Source organism: Pinus tabuliformis, chromosome 7 (assembly GCF_031772625.1).
Source record: "Pinus tabuliformis cultivar Carrire ecotype Pingquan chromosome 7, CPIR1, whole genome shotgun sequence".
Taxonomy (NCBI): Eukaryota; Viridiplantae; Streptophyta; class Pinopsida; order Pinales; family Pinaceae; genus Pinus; species Pinus tabuliformis.
The window spans coordinates 78,945,067-78,964,079 of NC_142293.1; positions in this window are offsets into that span (position 1 = coordinate 78,945,067).

Sequence of the window (19,013 nt, forward strand, 5' to 3'; positions counted from 1 at the left end):
TGTATAATATGGGAACGGATGAGATACTGCGAAGGTATGTTGCAAAATTTGAACATGCTAGTATCCTCGTTGAATTACAGGGAGGAGTGGCAGGAGGTCACTACGCAGAGAAAGCGATAACACAGAAGATTTTGCGTGTTGGGTTATGGTGGCCAAAAATACACAAGGATTCTAAGGCATATTGTAAGGTGTGTGATGCTTGCCGAAGGATGGGGAAACATTCACGAAGGGATGAATTGCCTTTAAATCCTTAGGTTTTGTTGCAGACATTTGATAAATGGGCCATTGACTTCATAGGTCCAATACAACCACCAGGTAAGAAGACAGGCGTGCGATATATCATTACTGCAACAGAGTATTTAACCAAATGGGCGGAAGTGCAACCAGTGAAGGATTATACAGCTACCACCACTGCGAAGTTTTTGTTCGAATATGTCTTAACGTGGTTAGGTGTTGGCATTATGATTCTGGTTTGGCTCTCTGGTACAGGTGTTGTACTTGATGGAAACTCACTCAAGTGGCAAAACTCTGTTTCAGGCTCTCAAAATGATGTAAAATAAGAGGTTCGCAGGTGCATTGTTCAAAAGGTGCGAACCCGCAAGTTCGCCGTCCAGGAAGTGCGGACATACCCTCAGGTTATCCGTTCATAAGGTGCGGTCCCCCAGTTCACTCACTCCAATGCAGAGAAGTCGCTCACCTGGGGTTTCCTATGTTTGGCCTTTGGTATTTAGCCCATCGATTCATGATCCTATGGTTTTGGCCCTTGGTATAGGATCTAAATTTTTTGAACCCCTGTTTGGATCCCTTGTATTGGTTTTCGATGGTTTTGTCCCATGGTTTGAATAAGGGCTTGCCTATAAAAAGGAAAAGAGATCACTTGACTATACACTTGTGAAATTTGAATATCTTAAGATCTGAATTTTGGGTGATTGGTTTTAAAAGCTAGATCTAAATCAAGGAGAAAACTTAAGGCTAATCTATTGATAAGTCGCGATCAGATCTGTGGATCTGACTGTTTGTGGCACATTGGAAGACTGTTAATTTGGCCCTAATCAGAGGTTCGCAGGCGATCCATGGCGTGAGTGCGGGGGTACGCAGCATAGGAGAAGGCACAGTGCGGGGGTACGCAGCGCAGCAGAAGGCGCAGTGCAAGGTATGCAGTGCAGAAGAAGCCACAGTGCAGAGGTACGCAGAGAAAGAGAAGAACAAGTTGCGGAGGTACGCTGTCAGACGGACAGTGTAGGTGCAGATCTAAGCAGAGGTACGCAGGGCAGCAGAACGAGTGGTGCGGAGATACGCAGAGCGGTATACCGACCTGGTGCGGATCTACGCAATTTAGACACAGAAGAGCTGTGAGTATTCGCAGGCCACTATTGGTGAAGTTGCGGACCTATCTTGAAACACTTGTTGGCTGTCATTTATTTATTGTTGAGTTCTGGGTTCAGATTTATGTATTACTTTTCTGTTTACAACATTCTGAGAAGTTGGGTGATTCATTGGTTGATTGTATAAGGAGATTGGGTGATTTGCATGTACTTGATGATTATTTGATCTTCTTGGATCCAGTTTGAAAATTAATGAAACGTGGTCCTTAAAGAAGTAAAAGAGAAAAGGGGGTTGTAGCTCCCTTCCAGGAGAGACTGGAAAACGAGAGAGAGTTGTAGCTCTCTGCAAGTTGCAGCCTGCGTACTGGTAAAGGACTGCACCAGTACAAAATCCTTGTAAAAGAAGTTTCTAATTGAAAGAAGATAGATACATATTGCAGCAGGTGGTTTTCACCCACATTGGGTTTTCACCTTATATCTGGTGTTCTTTGGTGTGCCTATCTATTTTTCTTGTTCTTGTTCATTATTATATGGCACTGACATACAAATTAATGATCAATATCTGAAGAATAAATTAAAGTTTAAATCTGGAAAAGAATTTGATAATACTGATTCACCCCCCCCCCCTCTTAGTATTATTTCCAACATTAGGATGCCCTAAGATATTAATGAGTGATAGGGGTACACACTTCTTGAATGAAACGCTCAGCATGATGCTTGAATAATTCTAGGTGTATCATCAAAAGAGAACTCCCTATTACCCATAGGTGAATGGAATGGTGGAAGCATTTAACAAAATTTTGGAGAATTCATTGATGAAGATTTGAAACGCGTAGAGGAATGACTGGGATATGCGCATGCCAATAGTTATATGGGCATATAGGATGACCTACAAGAAGTTGACAGGCCAAACACCATTTAGGTTGGTCTATGGAATTGAAGTAGTGATGCCCATGGAGTATATTGTGCCAAGTTTGCGTATTGCAACTTTGACAGAGACGGTGGATCACGAGACCTTGGAGGAACGACTCATGCAAATCATGGAGTTAGAAGAGCACTGATTTCTTGTAGGATTTCACCAGCAAGTGCAAAACGAACGTGAGAAAGCATGAGATGATAGGCATATTAATATGCACACTTTTAATATAGATGATCTAGTGTTGTTATATGAAAACAAGTTCACCAAATTTCTAGGGAAATTTCAAATGCTCTGGTTGGCGCCCTATGTTCTTAAGGAGATCATGGATGGTGGTGCAGTTTAGCTCATGAAGCTAAATGGGGAACCATTCCTGGGGAAAGTGAACGAAAGTAGGATGAAACTATATACAAGGGATCCTGCCCCTACGCAATGATTATATGGTAGCAGGACAATCTTAGTAATCCAGGAAATTGTAAGGGATTGCGGGACTATAAATTACGTTGTCTGATGAGAAGAAAAACAAAGCAGGGAGGCTGTGCTACGGAAGATAGGAGTGTGACTAGTGAAGCTGCGCTGGATGAGCTATGCCATGGAGGATGGTACCGTACAGATGGTTCTAGAAGTAGCAGCTGGAGTTAATATTCATGATTTGATGGAAAAAAATTTGTTAATAGGAGCAGGTAGGTGCCATTTATGGCAAAAATATTTGAGGATCTTCTGCCAAAGACAAATTTATGATCATAAATTGGAGGTAACAGTCGGATTTGAATTCAAACCCTCCGATAAATTGGGCATGATGGTCCATTGAAGAACACTTTGCATCCTGAGAATTTTGTATGAGCCCTCTTATTGTTGCAATATGAATCGTAAGGTTTGGGAGGACTTAGTTGCCAGTCCGCTATTCACAACGTTACCTGAAATTAAGCAGAGGACTATTCACACGCAAATGACTGCCACAAATCCCACAAAAGCTATTAGTTCTGAAGCTGCCATCTCCGATGCGACGACACCCAAAATAACAAGCATGGAAGCTACGCCCGCTGTACCTACGACACCGAGGTCTCTTAGGCCAAAACAATTGTTGGGTTGTGTTATATTCTTTCCATGACTAGCTCATGTAGTTAACCAGAGGGTTAGAGGGGGGCAGAGCCCCCCCTTCATTGCGCCGATTGTGTAGCGGGGGGGTGGGGGGGGGGGGGTCACATGGGGTTTGAGGCATACCCGTAACCCCACTTTATGGGGTCCAAGGCAATGCCCCAGAAAATTTTGGTTTTGGACCCTATGTTAGGTTGGGTGGACCCACCTATGATTTTGTGCATGATTTTCACACATGTTTTTTAGATAAGATGGTTTTCGGTCCATGGTTTTGGACGCGATGGTTTTCGGTCCATGTTATTGGATGCTTCGGCATGTATAAATATGTATTGTAACATTGAAAAGAAAATAATGAAAAATCAAGCTGGTAGTCCCAGTTTTGGGATCCAGGGGAAAATCTCTGTGTATATGTGTTTTATGTGTTATGCTCTCACATTGTTTATTTTCTGTGTTTTAGAATTTGTATGCAAGTAATTTTTATACAGGGTTAAAACCTACAACAATCAACTACAAAAGAGAAGCAGAAGAAACCTATGTTGGTGAGACATTCACCAAGGAAGAACCCAGAGGTGTAGTAGAAGGAGAAAAAGGATAAGCAATCGAGAAAGTTGTGTACCTAGAGGAAGAAGAATTTCAAGGTGTGGAGGAATTGGATGTTGAGAAGGGTGAGCCTATCACACCACTCCTAGAGTATCCCTCCGTGGAAAGGGAAGACAAAAGTTATGAAAGACCCTGATTCCGGGAAGTTTACAGTCTTGACACCCCTGTTTCCAAAACAAGTTGAATTTGAAGGCACAGTCTTAGTGCACATTCCAGGGTTGAAGATGGAGGATTGGGATCTCACAGAACACGAGAGATTCCCTCCTTTGGCCACTAGAAAATATATGAAGAAGATCTACTACGAAGAGATTGGAGTTACACAATTGGAATCCATGAAGTGGGTCAGAAGTGTTGAGCAGGTTGGGTTGCTGCTCATGCTCTATGTCCCACACTTTCACAAATCAATAATCAATAGGGCATTTGTGCACTAGCTGCTCGCGCTAGTGCATGATGGGTGCCTATGGATTGGGGAGACCATCATGATTATGGATATGCTCATCCATCAGATTACAAAGATTCCCTACAAAGGGAAGGACCTTGCCAAGGAGTTTGGAGGGAAAAGTAGTGAAAAGGAGTTGGCAGATAAAATGAAGGAAAGATTTGGTCTCATAAAGAAGTTGGGTGGATACTCTATCTACTCCATTCAGGACCAGAAGGTGCAATTCTCCGCCCAAATTCTTGGAGGCAAGATTATGAATAAATGTCATGTGGATGAAGTTCAAGTGCCTGTAGTATCATTAGTTTCCCAGTGCGCGAAGGGAGTACAATATAACTGGGAGAAATATTTATGCAAGGAGTTCCTCGTGAACTATCACGAAGCACAAGAGGAAATCAAATCGTTTCATTATGTGTGGCTCCTATTGTAAATTGTCTTAGTAGCATGGAGATTGGCCAGTTTCCCCCGCGACCAAAAGATTTACCAGAGGTAGTGAAGTTTTCTTGGCTATGGTCAACAAAGGATCTGGAGAGGAGTCGAAGATTTTCTGGATCTTAATGGAAATGGATCTTCGCATGGTAATTAGTCAATAGCCAAGGTTGTCCCCAACCTTGTTCGAGTAGTTAAGGGCCTTCGCGGAGTTCAAGGCCAATTTCTACAACATATCAATCAGGGCACGGAAAGACCCTAATCATATATGGCAAGGAGCGTGCTGAGGCCGAGCGCATTGGTATAGAGGAAGTCGAAGAATCAACTTCCCAACATACAAATGAGTAGGAACACTTAGAGTAGGAAGGAGGCGGTGGAGAGGAGTAGAGCACTCCCTTCACATCAAGGAAGCATGGCAAGGAAACAACTTTCAGGCCAAGAAAGAAGAATAAATTAGATAAAAAGGCGTGCATTGACCCAATGGCCTTCACAGAAGGGGATCTCGATGAGCTCGGTGACAAGGTCAGAGATACCACAACAAAGTTGTGGCAGCAGTTTAAACAACAAAATATGCAGATGTTAGGGATTGTCCAGAAGGATCTGTGCGAGCTGCAGATCTATACTGGCAATATTCAAGTGAGCGTTGGGCATGCGAGTGGGGTGCAAGCGAGCCTAGTGCAAGGGAGAGAGGCAGTTGCAGAGCTGGATTAGACTTTGGACCTCACAGTCATTCCCCTACTAGAAGGATTGATCCACGCAAAATCAAAGGAAGACCACACTGTGTTAAGTATAGTTAAGGACATGGGGGTAAACTTGGTTGAGCTGCCTCTTCAAACCCTCCATGCGCTGCATCAGGGGGTTTCGGACGAGCTGAGGATTAGAGAGAAACGTGCCCTTATAGTCATCAGTGAGTTCAAGGTAAATAATGAGCAGATTTTCATGGAGAAATCTCGGGATCTGAGAGAAAAGGAGGAGCTACAAGCACATAATTAGAACCTGGAGACAATAATAACGCAGGCATGAAAGACAATTCTAGAGTTGAACATTCCGGAGGATGTCGCAGTGACAAAAAAAATAAAAAAAATTGGTTGTTGTAGTCCGTGCATCGAAGGGTGAGATAGGTAAAGTTACATTTGATTTTTAGATGAAGATCTCAGAGCTGCAGCTGAAGTTGTAGCCAACTACTCCACTAGAGGTCTAGGAGAAACACGAAGCGGCTATTAGGGAAAACATGGGCACTCTTGATGCAATAGTCACAAGCTGTCAATTTCTATTCAAACATGCCATGGAGCTATGGAAAAATCTGCAGGAGGATCCAAATCTGCAGAAGTTTAACACGAATATCCAGGATACACAACACAAGTTTGATGAAGTTAGAGCGACTGCATGCACTTTGGCTCCAGTCCAACGCCTTGCATGATTATAGGAAGGTAAGCAGTTGCAATCATAGATTGAAGAGTTATAGAGGAAAGAGGCCCTTCTCAAGGCCATAATACAGCCATGGATAGAGGAAGCCTATTAGCTTACTTTGTCACTTCAGGACAAGTTAAAGACACTACAACAGACACAGAGAAAGATGCGCCTAGCAGTAGAAGGTTCAATGACAAAATATTTAGTAGAGGAAGTGAAGCAGGCCGCGGTACAGAGTTCTGCTGATGTAGCAGCATTTCAGGTCGAGTTCAGTGACCTTGGCAACAAGATCGAGGTGCCAATTGAGTGACTCGAGGGCGAGTCACCATATTTTTCTTGGGGGGTCCCCATGTTCAATTTTGGTTTAGTTTAACCAATTTTTGTAATATATTTTGTAAAGAATGTAAAGTATCTGCAAAATGTGGAAGTGGAGTGCGCAACTAATTAGGAGTCAAAGGGGATTTAGCCCCTTGTTTGGGTAAGTAATAGTTCGGTTTTTGAGACTCGCCCATGGTCCGCGGACCATGGAATTGTATGGAAAAACTATATATATTTTAGTCATAGTGAGTCTAAGATGAGAATTAAGTCAAGACAGAAATTGTTTTGGGCAATTGCTAAGGCAGGAAATCTCTGTTTCCTATACTTAAGCGAAAGGGGAAGGCTCCTGCAGCTGAGTGCACAGGAGACCTTGGTAAGTCTGCAACTAAGTGCACAGGGTGGAAGAAGTCTATAAACTAAACGTTGAACTTAATAAAGAATGATTTTGGGACAATTATCTTGCTTTTGGGTATTATTCTTATTTTTGTTCATGTTATGCTTTATCGCTCAATGATATATTTTCTATGGAATAATGTGTAATTGTTGTGCGAACTTACAAAACCTTTAATATTTATGCATGAACTAAGTAACTATCTGTTTTCACGAAGATAAACATTGAACCTATTATGATTTATGATAAATTGGATATATCTGTGTGAAGGCAGATCTATGATTATTAACTAGTGCACAAAAGTGGATAGATTGCTTCCTTTAGGTCCCTAAAGTCTGATTGCAGACCTTCGTGAAGGTCTAGAAGCCATTTTCTTAGAGTTACAGTAGCAGATCATAGAAGGATACAGATTTGCGTGAAGGCAGATATGAGCTACGAAGGCTTAAGATCACTAATCACACGGTCTCTGGATGCAGAAACTTGGTTCTAGCATCCCCCAATATTACTTCGAGTGAGACTGCAGCCTGTGCCATGCAGGTTGTTACCGAAAGGGCCAGTAGTTAGGGTTTTTTTGGTTGGTACGAACAACTTTGAACCTAGGTCAGGCCCCTTTAAGCCAATAATCCATTTGTTTACATGAGATGAGAGAGTGATTTTTAGAATACATCTATGATGAGGTGATCATCATAAATAATAAGTCATTGTACATATATACTTACTCTAATATTTTATGGGTGAAATTTTTTAAGGCAAAGACCATTGATGGTGTTTTTTAGGAAAGTCTGGTCAGGCTCTAATAGTATGTGTGCCCCCTTGTGGAGGCAATATTTGATGATGTGTGGGCCCTTCCAAAGGGTTTCGAAATTCCATTGTGCCATGCACATGGTTGCTATGAACTGGTTCGGAACTAACCACATAGATTGTATGAGAGGCGGTGCTACTCATGGCATGGGATGTTGATGCCTCTTTGTCATTGTATGACATGATACCTTGTGGAGGTATCCATATCTGGGGTTAGGTCTTGTTATTGTGAGATAGGATATCTTGTGTAGGTATCCATCTATGGGGTGATGTCTTGTTATGGTGAGACATGATACCTTTTGGGGGTATCCATCTCTGGGCGAGGTTTTGTTATGGCGTGGCCTATTTGTGTGGGTTTGTTTTAGTGCCGCTCTTGCTGCATAGAATCATGTAAGGTACTAAAATTCCTAGTGTGGTGGAATGGAGAGCATATGCGACAATAACACCGCATAAATTTGTCTTGGTTTAAGAGGTGCTTATAGGGGATCTCGGCTACTGAGCGGAAGATATCATTGAATCTACTTAGTTCACAACATTTATTGATCAAATGATTGAGTTTGTTGCATAATGTGCATGTAATGGGTGAATTTCTTTGCCAGGTGTTTTTTGATTTCTTTTGGCCTGGTCTAGCCTGGCGATGGTGATGGGAGGTGAAATGGTGGGGGCCTAACCATCTTTTATCCTCGAACACACATAGGACATCTAGGGGTCCTTGTTTGCTGAGTGGGAGGATGGGTTCTATGGATTCCGTATCTGAGTCCAGTAGATAGGGATTTTCCTTTATGAAGTTACGTATGAAATTCATTATTTTGCAGAATTGAGGAAGGTGAGGGAACTACCTTTTATGATGGTTCTCCCTGCATATAGTGAATACATGGTATTGACGCCTAAACATATTTCTTGGGTCCTCCAGAGTGTTGGGTCGGACTTGGTAGTGTGTCCATAATTCTGGGCACTAGTCTACCAGGTGGGTAGGGTCATCACATATAACACATGGTAAAGTAGAGGGGTGAAAATATGGCTTATTCCACCTTCGTATGTTGTAGGCAGGCACAGAGATGAATGATGCCCCTTCCTGTATGTAGAAGATGTTTTGGCATTCATCATTTTGTGGAGGTGGGGTTGGCACTATGGGCTCATTGTTGATGGTTTGGATGAGACCTTTTAGTGTCTTTTGGAGTTCAGGGATATTCGGACAATGATGAGTGTAGTGTCCATATTTATCACATATGGCACATGCATTGTTGGTGTGTATTTCCTTGTTACATAAGGGTATGGATTTTTCTCCTTTTGGTGGAGATGAGGTTACCAATGTGTTGGAGGCATTCATGATTGTTTTTAATTTGTCTATTTCGGGAAATATATGAGTTGGGTGCTCGAATTCCTCATATAACACGCAAGGTTGCACGGTTTGGAGGAGTTGGAAGTTTCTCCTTTTTTTACCTTTTTGTTTCCTTTTTCTGGTGGCTCCAATTGTTTTAGGTGCTGGACGGTTTTGAGTAGGGGTGTTCCTTTGAAATGGAGGTACAGGGAAGCTCCCTTCCTACATGTGTCTTAACTCAGCTAACACAATCATGGGGATTAGGTACCAAACTAGTATTGTGAGAGTCATATTTGGTAATGTGAGGGTTGCCATGGCTTGGTGTGAGACAAACCCGGGTGGGGGGCATAAGAAAGGGGTTTTCGTAATTATGGGAGGTAAAGACCTAACTTCTTCAGTTGCAGGCATTGAGGTGTCTAGAATTGATTTCGGTGTTTAGGCGGTGTTTTATGAAGTCATCATGCAAAACAGTGCTCCAATATTTGGGACAACCTCTTGTATTACTAGAGGATCTCCTGGGAATGTTCCTAAGAGGTTTGATGGCTTAAAATGACCTAGGATGAGCTTAGTGTAAGTAGTGAGAACCTCTTGGGATACTAAGGGCAACATGCCATATGGTGTGGGTGAGGTTTTCTTCTCGTAGTACATGAGTTGATCAATGGTAATGACCTTCCCATCATGGGGGAACATCATGATTGTGAACATCGATGAGGCGAATGTGAGCATTTCATACATATAGCTTCACCCTAGCATGATGTTATAATCCAACTAGGTGTCAAGTACTTCAATGTCTATTAACACAATTTTTCCAGTCAACTTAACTGGCACGCTAGGAAATAGACCGATGGGAGAAGAAGGGCATCTGTCGTATGCTCTGAGCGCTATGTCAGAAGGCTTAAGTTCAGGGGATCCTAATTTTTTCCAAATGGATTTGGACATGATGCATGTGGAAGCCCCTTCGTCAACAATGCAATGATGGATATTGATATTATGGATTGAGACATGGATTTGGAAAGCGATGGCTGAGGGTAGCCGAGGAGTAGCTTTGTCTAAGTCAAAGACCGTGAGGTGGGAATTAGATGGGTCCATTGCACCTAAAGAGGAAAGTAGGGCTTTCTACTCATTGGGAATGTCTATAGGACTTCAAGCACTGACATAGCTGACAGTGACTAAGCCAAGTCTTTGACTATGCTATAATTATGGGCAACTTTTGAATTGGGCCTTGCATGCCATAAAGGTCCTTAACCATTTTAGGCATGACATTGATGGGAGGTCGCGTCAATGGTCCAGTAAGTATGGCCTTAGCCAAGGTGGACGGATTAGGCTTTGGGGAAGCCTCATAAGTTTGATTCCTCATTTGCAAGAGGATTTCCTCTCTTGTCCTAAAGATATCATGGTTAGGACTATTGTTGAGGTTCCCTCCAGATGGGTGAGCTTGAGAAGTTTGTTACTACGTGTTAAAAATTCCTTGATGGGAAAGGGTTTCTAGATGATTGCAGTTAGTTGGCCACTTTTCCCCCTTGTATCCTTTTTAAATCGGGAAGTTGGGGACAATAATGGGTACAAGTGATGGGTATAATGGTTGTACTCCCCGCAGATGACGCATGCATTATTAGTCAAGAGACTAGTGTTATTGCCCTGTTTTTGTGAGTTGTTATTGGTCGTACCCTAGTTTTGGTTCTGTTAGGTCCCTATAATACTAGTGATTACCCCATTACTGTTGTAGTTGTATCCCTTATTAATATTTTTGCGCCCCTATTGTCCCCATATTTTTATTACTGTGCCCCATAAAATCCCTCTATTGTTATTTTTGTGGCTTTATATTATTATTGTTAGGTCGACTGGGTTATATTGTGACTCCTTAGACTCCTATATATAGAAAGGAGGTTTTGTCATTTGAATCATCCAAGAATTGTTCATTTTCGTAATGTAAAGGAGGTTGCTTCCTCGAAGAGGCTGAATTCTAAGGCGTTCAACTATATTTTCTATCTTTTTGTGAGCTGGTTTCATAACATTTGGTATGAGAGCTTTGGATTCTAGGGTTTCGCTGCTCCAAATAGGTCATCATGGAATTTCCACTATAACTTTTTTCTGCAATGTTTCATAAGCGAAAAAAAAAAAAACCCATTTGAGAAGAAATCACACTGAACCTCAGGTCATTCGGAGCTTTTCGCGCTATATTTGTAGAGATATGAGCTAAGGAAGTTGGTCTTTTTTCAAACTCCTGAATTACATTCCAAACAGGTGACCTAGGGAAAATCGTCATAACTTTCTCTCTGAGCATCAGATTGAAGTTTCGTAAGAAGCTACAGAAAGAGGACGGACTATAGTTTCTTGTACATATTTTTCAAAGCCAAAGGTTGAAATAGGGACACGTGGCATGTCATACAAGTTCACTCTACTAAAGTAGTCTATAATCAGGTCACTGTGGGAGATTTGGCATAACGCTTCGTTGGAGAATCCAATTTGGATTAAACTGGTGGCGTTGGAAAGGGGACACAGTGGGATACTATAGATCATAATTTCAGAATTGGATGATCTGAAATTACAAAGATACATCAGAGGCAATATCAAGCTCCTTCAAAGTGAAAATTGTTGTGTAGATTTTTTTAAATTTTTTCTTAAGTTTGGTTTGAAAAATTATTTTGAAGAATTCAAAAGGCATAGTAGAGCATTATTATCGGTAACTGATGCCCCGAGGAAAGAAAATGCAAACACCTAGTAAGCAACCTGAAAGCGCCAACATGACTCATGAAGAAGAGGAAGAAATGCTACATGATATATCAAAATTACAAGACCAAGTGCAACAAATGTCACTCTCACAAAAGCCAACAGAAGCTAAGATAAATGGCATGGAATCTAAGATAAAGGGCATGGAAGCTAAGATGAATGGCATGGAAGCTAATATGGATGATTTGAAGACAGACATGGAAGAATTGAAGATAAATATGAATAAGTTGCTATAAGAAATGGTCACTAATGGTGAAAGGGTAGTAAAGGAAACTCATGATGAGAACAAAAGAAATGTTAATCATGATTCTATAGACTCTAATGTTGGATCAAATACCCACCATATTCCAAAAATCGATATGAGGAATTTTGATGGCAAGGACCCCGCAACATGGATATTACAGATGGAGCAATTTTTCGATCTCAATAATGTGCAAAACAGACAAAAGATACGTATTGCAACTTTATATTTGGAACCAAATTAGTTTGTATGGTATCAATGGCTTTGCTCTCATAAAAAAATTATCAATTGTGCAATTTTTATAGAAGAATTGACAACACATTATGAGGACACAAAAAAGAACACTTTTTTTAGCCAATTGATAAGTCTCAAACAAAAGGGTTCAATAATGGAGCACATTGAGGAGTTCCAAAAATTGAACATAAGAGTAAAAAATATTCCAGAGGAGCATAGTATTGATGTGTTCATAGGGACTTTAAAGGATGATATCCAACATGATGTTTGCCTTTGGGAACCTGATTCATTAGAGAAGGCATTCAGGTTAGCAAGAAAAATGGAAAGAAAAATTATGGCAACTAGGAAGCATACCAGTCACAACTATAAAGATGTAAGCGTTGTTACCCCTAGCCTTCCACAACCTATAAGGCTGACACCACAAAAATTGGAAGAAAAAAGAGCAAAAGGGCTTTGTTATAGTTGTGATAGCAAATACACTAAAGGTCATAAGTGTGCTGAGAAGAAATTATTCTACATAGATTGTGAAGAGGAAGAAGAAAAGGACCAAGAAAGGTCAAAAGAAGAGGATATACTCCAGCAACAAAGCCTAGATAAAGAAGAAATGAATCCGACCATATCTTCTAATGCATTGGCTGGAATTACCACTCCTCAAACCATCAAGATAGAAGGACAAATCAAGAAGAAAACAGTAATAGTGTTGATTGATTCAGGAAGTACCCACAATTTATTCATTGTAAGGTACCAAAAGAATTGAATTGCTTCCTATATCCAACACCAGAGTGTCAAGTGATGGTTGCAAATGGAGGAATGATAAATTGCTCTGGAAAGTGCCATAATATCAAGCTATCCATGGGAGAATATGTATCAACGAGCCCAATGCTTTCCATTCCAATGGGAGGTGCTGATGTTGTACTAGGAGTCCAATGGCTATAGTGTTTGGGTACAATAGCTTTTAATTTTCAAGAACTTTTCATGAAATTTTCTGTGGAAGGAAAGGAAGTTGAATTAAGGGGTATTGCAGGGAAACCGGGAAAGATAATCAGATCTAACAGTATCAAAAAGCTTCTAAAAAAGGAACAAAGAGGTGTAATTTCACAATTATGTTCGCTAGATGTTTCCACATCGAAATCATCTATTTCTCCAGATCTCCAAAAAGTCTTGGACAATCATTCCAAGGTATTTGAGACTCCCAAAGGTCTCCCACCTATTCATGATCATGATCATGTTATTCATCTGATTCCAGGAAGTGTTCCTCCAAACATCAGGCCGTACAAATATCCCTACGCCCAAAAGAGTGAAATTGAACGTATGGTTGCAGAAATGCTAGAGGCTGGTATAATTCAACCTAGTCAAAGTTCTTTCTCTGCTCCAGTAGTATTGGTGCACAAGAAGGATGGATCATGGCGCATGTGTCTGGATTGTAGGGAGCTCAACAAGCTCACTATTAAAGATAAGTTTCCCATTCCTGTCATTGATGAATTACTGGATGAATTGCATGGATCAATTTACTTCACCAAGTTGGATCTTCGTTCAGGATATCATCAAATTAGAATGAAGACTGAAGACATTTCGAAAACAACATTTAGAACTCATGAGGGTCATTATGAATTTTTGGTCATGCCTTTTGGCCTTAATAATGCACCTTCTATATTTCAAGGTTTGATGAATTCCATTTTCAAACCCTTCGTTAGAAAATTTGTGTTAGTATTTTTTGATGATATACTAATCTACAGCAAGTCTTGGAAGGATCATGTTGAACATGTTGACAAGGTGCTACAACTACTGGAGGAGAAACAATTATATGAAAAATAATCCAAATGTTTCTTTGGAGTACAAGAGGTGTAATATCTGGGTCATATTGTATCTCATGAAGGAGTTAAGGTAGACCCTAGCAAAATTAAAGCCATTAAGGAATGGAAAATCCCCACATCCATAAAGAATTTACGAGGATTTCTTGGGTTGACAAGGTATTATCGAAAGTTTGTTAAGAATTATGGGAGAATAGAAGCGCCTCTAACAACATTATTGAAGAAAGATGCATTTTCATGGACTCCAGAAGCAACAAAGGCCTTCAAACATCTTAAATAGGCAATGTGCCAAGCACCGGTCTTAGCTACACCAGACTTCACAAAAACCTTTATTGTGGAATGTGATGCTTCAGGAAATGGAATTGGTGTTGTTTTAATGCAAGATGAAAGACCCGTTTCTTTTGAAAGTCATCCAATCAAGGGAAAGTTTTTACACAAAGCTATTTATGAAAAGCAAATGTTGGCAATACTACTTGCACTTAAGAAATGGCGACCCTACCTAATGGGAAGACACTTCAAGGTAAAAACGGATCATGATAGCCTTAAATACTTTTTAGAACAAAGATTATCCTCTGAAGAGCAACAAAAGTGGGTCACAAAGATGTTGGGTTATGACTTTGAAATCATCTACAAAAAAGGGAAGCAAAATTTGGTGGCAGATGCACTCTCAAGAAAGGATGAGGATGTTGAAGCATTGTTGTGTGCCATTTCTATTATCCAACCAAATTGGATAAACGAAGCAAGGGAGGAATGGAAGAATGATAAAGAAGTGTGGGCACTTATTCAAAAGTTACAATGAGATTCCAGTACATCTGATACATTTAGCTGGAAAAATGATTCGTTGTGGTACAAAGATCGCTTATACCTTTGTAAGAATTTGCAACTCAAACAAAAGATTCTTATGGAATTGCACACTTCTCCCTTAGGAGGGAACTTAGGATTTTTAAAAACTTATCACAGGGTTAAGACGGAATTTTTTTGGGATGGCCTTAAATTGGATATTCAAAAGTTTGTGGCGAAATGTTTGGTTTGCCAACAAAATAAAGTTGAAACAATTAAGACCCCGGGTCTATTACAACCTTTATCCATTCCAAGCCAATGTTGGGAGGAGGTTTCAATGGATTTTACCACAGGTTTACCCAAGTCTGAGGGAAAGAGTGTCATCATGATGGTAGTTGACAAACTTACCAATTATGCACACTTTTGTGCATTATCACATCCATTTAAAGCCAGTACAGTTTCTACTGCATTTATGGAAACAATTCTAAAGCTACATGGAAACCCAAAGATTATTGTGAGTGACAGAGATCTCATTTTCACTAGAAATTTTTGGACAGAATTATTTTCTTCTCTTGGTACTCAATTAGCTCATAGCTCATCTTATCGTCCTCAATCTGATGGTCAAACTGAGATAGTAAACAAATGTTTGGAAGGATATATTCGTTGCTTTGTATCTGATAAACAGACACAATGGGTCAAATGGTTGCCTCTATCTGAATGGTGGTATAACACTTCCTTCCATACAGAAACAAAAATGATGCCATTTATGGCACTTTATGCATATCAGCCACCATCCATCACATCATATTTAAGAGAAAATTTGAAGGTTCAAGCAGTGGAACATCACTTCGAACATCAACAACAAGTCCTCCAACTCTTAAAGGATAACCTCGTGTTGGCACATAATAGAATGAAACAACAGGCAGATCAACATCACAGTGAAAGAAGTTTTGTTTTAGGTGATTGGGTATTCTTGTGGCTACAACCATATAAACAAATGTCCCTCAAGCAGGCTAAGAAGGATAATAAATTATCACCAAAGTATTATGGTCCGTATAAGGTGTTGCAAAAGATTGGTACTATAGCATACAAATTGGAGCTTCCTGCAGTGTCTCGAGTGCACCCAGTTTTCCATGTTTCATGTTTAAAGAAGGTTATAGGCGACAAGCTCCTAGTTCAAATAATATTTCCAGAACTTGACGAGGAAGGAAAAATTATATTGGAACTGGAAGTAATTACAGAAACAAGAACTTGACAGCTACGAAATCGATCAATTTCGAAGTATCTCATCGAGTGGAAGAACTTATCCGTTGAAGATTCCATATGGGAGGATGAGAATTTTATATAGAAGCATCCAGAACTACTCAAGCATTGAGGACAACACTTTTTTGAAGGAGAGGGGCATGTTAGGTCCGTATAATACTAGTGACTACCCCATTACTATTGTAGTTGTATCCCTTATTAATATTGTTGCGCCCCTATTGTCCCCATATTTTGATTATTGTGCCCTATAGAATCCCTCTTTTGTTATTTTTGTGGATTTATATTATTATTGTTAGGTCAGCTGGGTTATATTGTGACTCCTTAGACTGCTATATATAGAAAGGAGTTTTTGTCATTTGAATCATCCAAGAATTGTTCATTTGTGTAATGTAAAGGAGGTTTCTCCCTTGAAGAGGCTGAATTCTAAGGCGTTCAACTATCTTTTCTATCTTTTTGTGAGCTAGTTTTGTAACAGGTTCCAGTTGGGGTTATCCCTTCCCAGTGCCCTTGTGGGTTGCTGCCTCCCCGCTCGGGCTCTCGCTTTGGCTTATTTTTTGATTTTTTCCTAACACCGTTAAAAGGATTAACTGAATTTGGTTGTTCTTCTGATTGATGTGGTGAAGCGAGAGATGGTTGCACTAGATTTACCCATGCATTGTTTTTCTTTAGCGGGATATGTTGTTGTAGTGTTGGGAAAGGAAAATATTGGTTCTCCTGTCCCTAGTTAACGTATTGGTTTTGGGGAGGAGATTTTTTGTCCATACTCTAGGAGGAGTATTGGTTTTCCTTTTGGGGATGATATGAGCCTCCTTGTGGGGCCTGGTGTTGGTTAAACCTATTTCCTATATTCTGCATAGGTTCAGGTTGACCATTATAATACCCTGTATTTTTTAATGGTGGTGAAGCATCACAAGATGGGCCATTCATTGGATATGCAGGGTATTGTCAGCTATTGTTGTGATGTCTTTGAGATAGGGCCCCAATTAATCTGTCAACAATATTGGATGCGCCTGTTATTTCTTGATAAGATTACAGGCGCGTGGTGTTTGGGAGTACGTGGTAAATGTACCCTGACTGGTTGTAGATAGGCTCCAGTTTTTGGGCTTTACTGATGGCTTCTTCCTCACTTTGCGGGAATGTTTTAGCCACATCCTTTGAGATTTCGGAGGTGAGGGATCTCAAGAAAATGTCCAGGAGGACTTTATCTTCAAAGTCACTTTTCCATAAGCTGCGACACTTCCTCCATTCATGGATATGGTCCAAGATGTGCATATCTTGTGTTTGTTTGAAGTTGGTTAGGAGTTCCATCCCCGAATCATGGTGGATTGGGAGTTGGAAGAAAGTAAGGAACGCTTTAGCTAATGAGATAAAGGTTCCGTGAGACACAAAGGAATGGTCTATATACCACTTCGTGGCGGACCATGTTAGGGTGTGTTGAAATAGCCTTAATATAATAGTATCTTTTGTGATGCAGTTGGATGGACACCACAGGTGAAATGTCATGACGTGGTTCCTTGGGTCTTCACCTTGCTTTCCCTCAAATTTTGGAATATATGATGGGAGCTTTGTGGGCATAGCTGGCCAATTTTGGCCATGTTCAATCGGGTCATTTGTGAGCTCGCTTCAAAATGGGATATTTAATGGAATTAAAAACATGATCTGTGCATTCCCTGCCATCACAAAGTGATTCTGGACAACTATATGCAGTGGAGTCCTCTGTGGGGATGCCATGGGAGGATTATCCTAATGGGTAACTTAGGGATTGTTCGAAGGAGAAGTGTGTGTGTTGGGTCCCTATAATACTAGTGATTACCCCATTACTATTGTAGTTATACCCCTTATTTATATTGTTGTGCCCCTATTACCCCCATATTGTTATTTCTGTGCCCCATAGAATCCCTCTATTGTTATTTTTGTGGCTTTATATTATTATTGTTAGGTCGGCTGGATTACATGGTGACTCCTTAGACTCCTATATATAGAAAGGAGGTTTTGTCATTTGTATCATCCAAGAAATGTTCATTTATGTAATGTAAAGGAGGTTTCCCCCTCGAAGAGGCTGAATTCTAAGTCGTGGATCTCTCTTTTCTATCTTTTTGTGAGCTGGTTTCATAACATTTGGTATCAGAGCTTTGGATTCTAGGGTTTCGCTGCTCCAAATAGGTCATCGTGGCATTTTCGCTATAACTTTTTTTCTGTAACGTTTCAGAAGTCGCAAAAAAAAACCCATTTGAGAAGAATTGGCGCTGAACTTTGGGTCTGAATTTCAGAGCTTTTAGCGTGATATTTTCGGAGATATGATCTGAGGAATTTGGCCTTTTTGCAGACTCCTGAATTACATTCAAAACAGGTGACCTGGGGAAAATCGTCATAACTCTCTCTCTGAGGATCGGATTGAAATTTCGTAAAAAGGTACATAAAGAGGACGGACTGTAGTTTCTTGTGGGTGAGTTTCAGATTCAAAGTTTGAAACAGTGACTCGTGGCAAGTCGTACAAGTTCGCTCTACTGAACTAGTCTAAAAGCAAGTCACTGTGGGAGATTTCACATAACTCTTCCTTGGAGAATCCAATTTGGCTAAGACTTGTGGCATTGGAAAGAGGACGCAGAAGGCTACTACAGATAGCAATTTCAGAACTGGATGATCCGAAATTACAGAGATACATCAGATTCAATATCAGGCTTCTATAAAGTGAAAAAAGGTGTGTAGTTTTTTTTTTAAATTTTTGTGTAAGCTTGGTTTAACGGAATTCAAAGGGCATAGTAAAGCATTATTATCGGTAACTGATGCCCCGAGGAAAGAAAATGCAAACACCTAGTAAGGAACCTGAAAGCTCTAGCATGACTCATGAAGAAGAGGAAGAAATGCTACATGATATATCAAAATTACAAGAACAAGTGCAACAAATG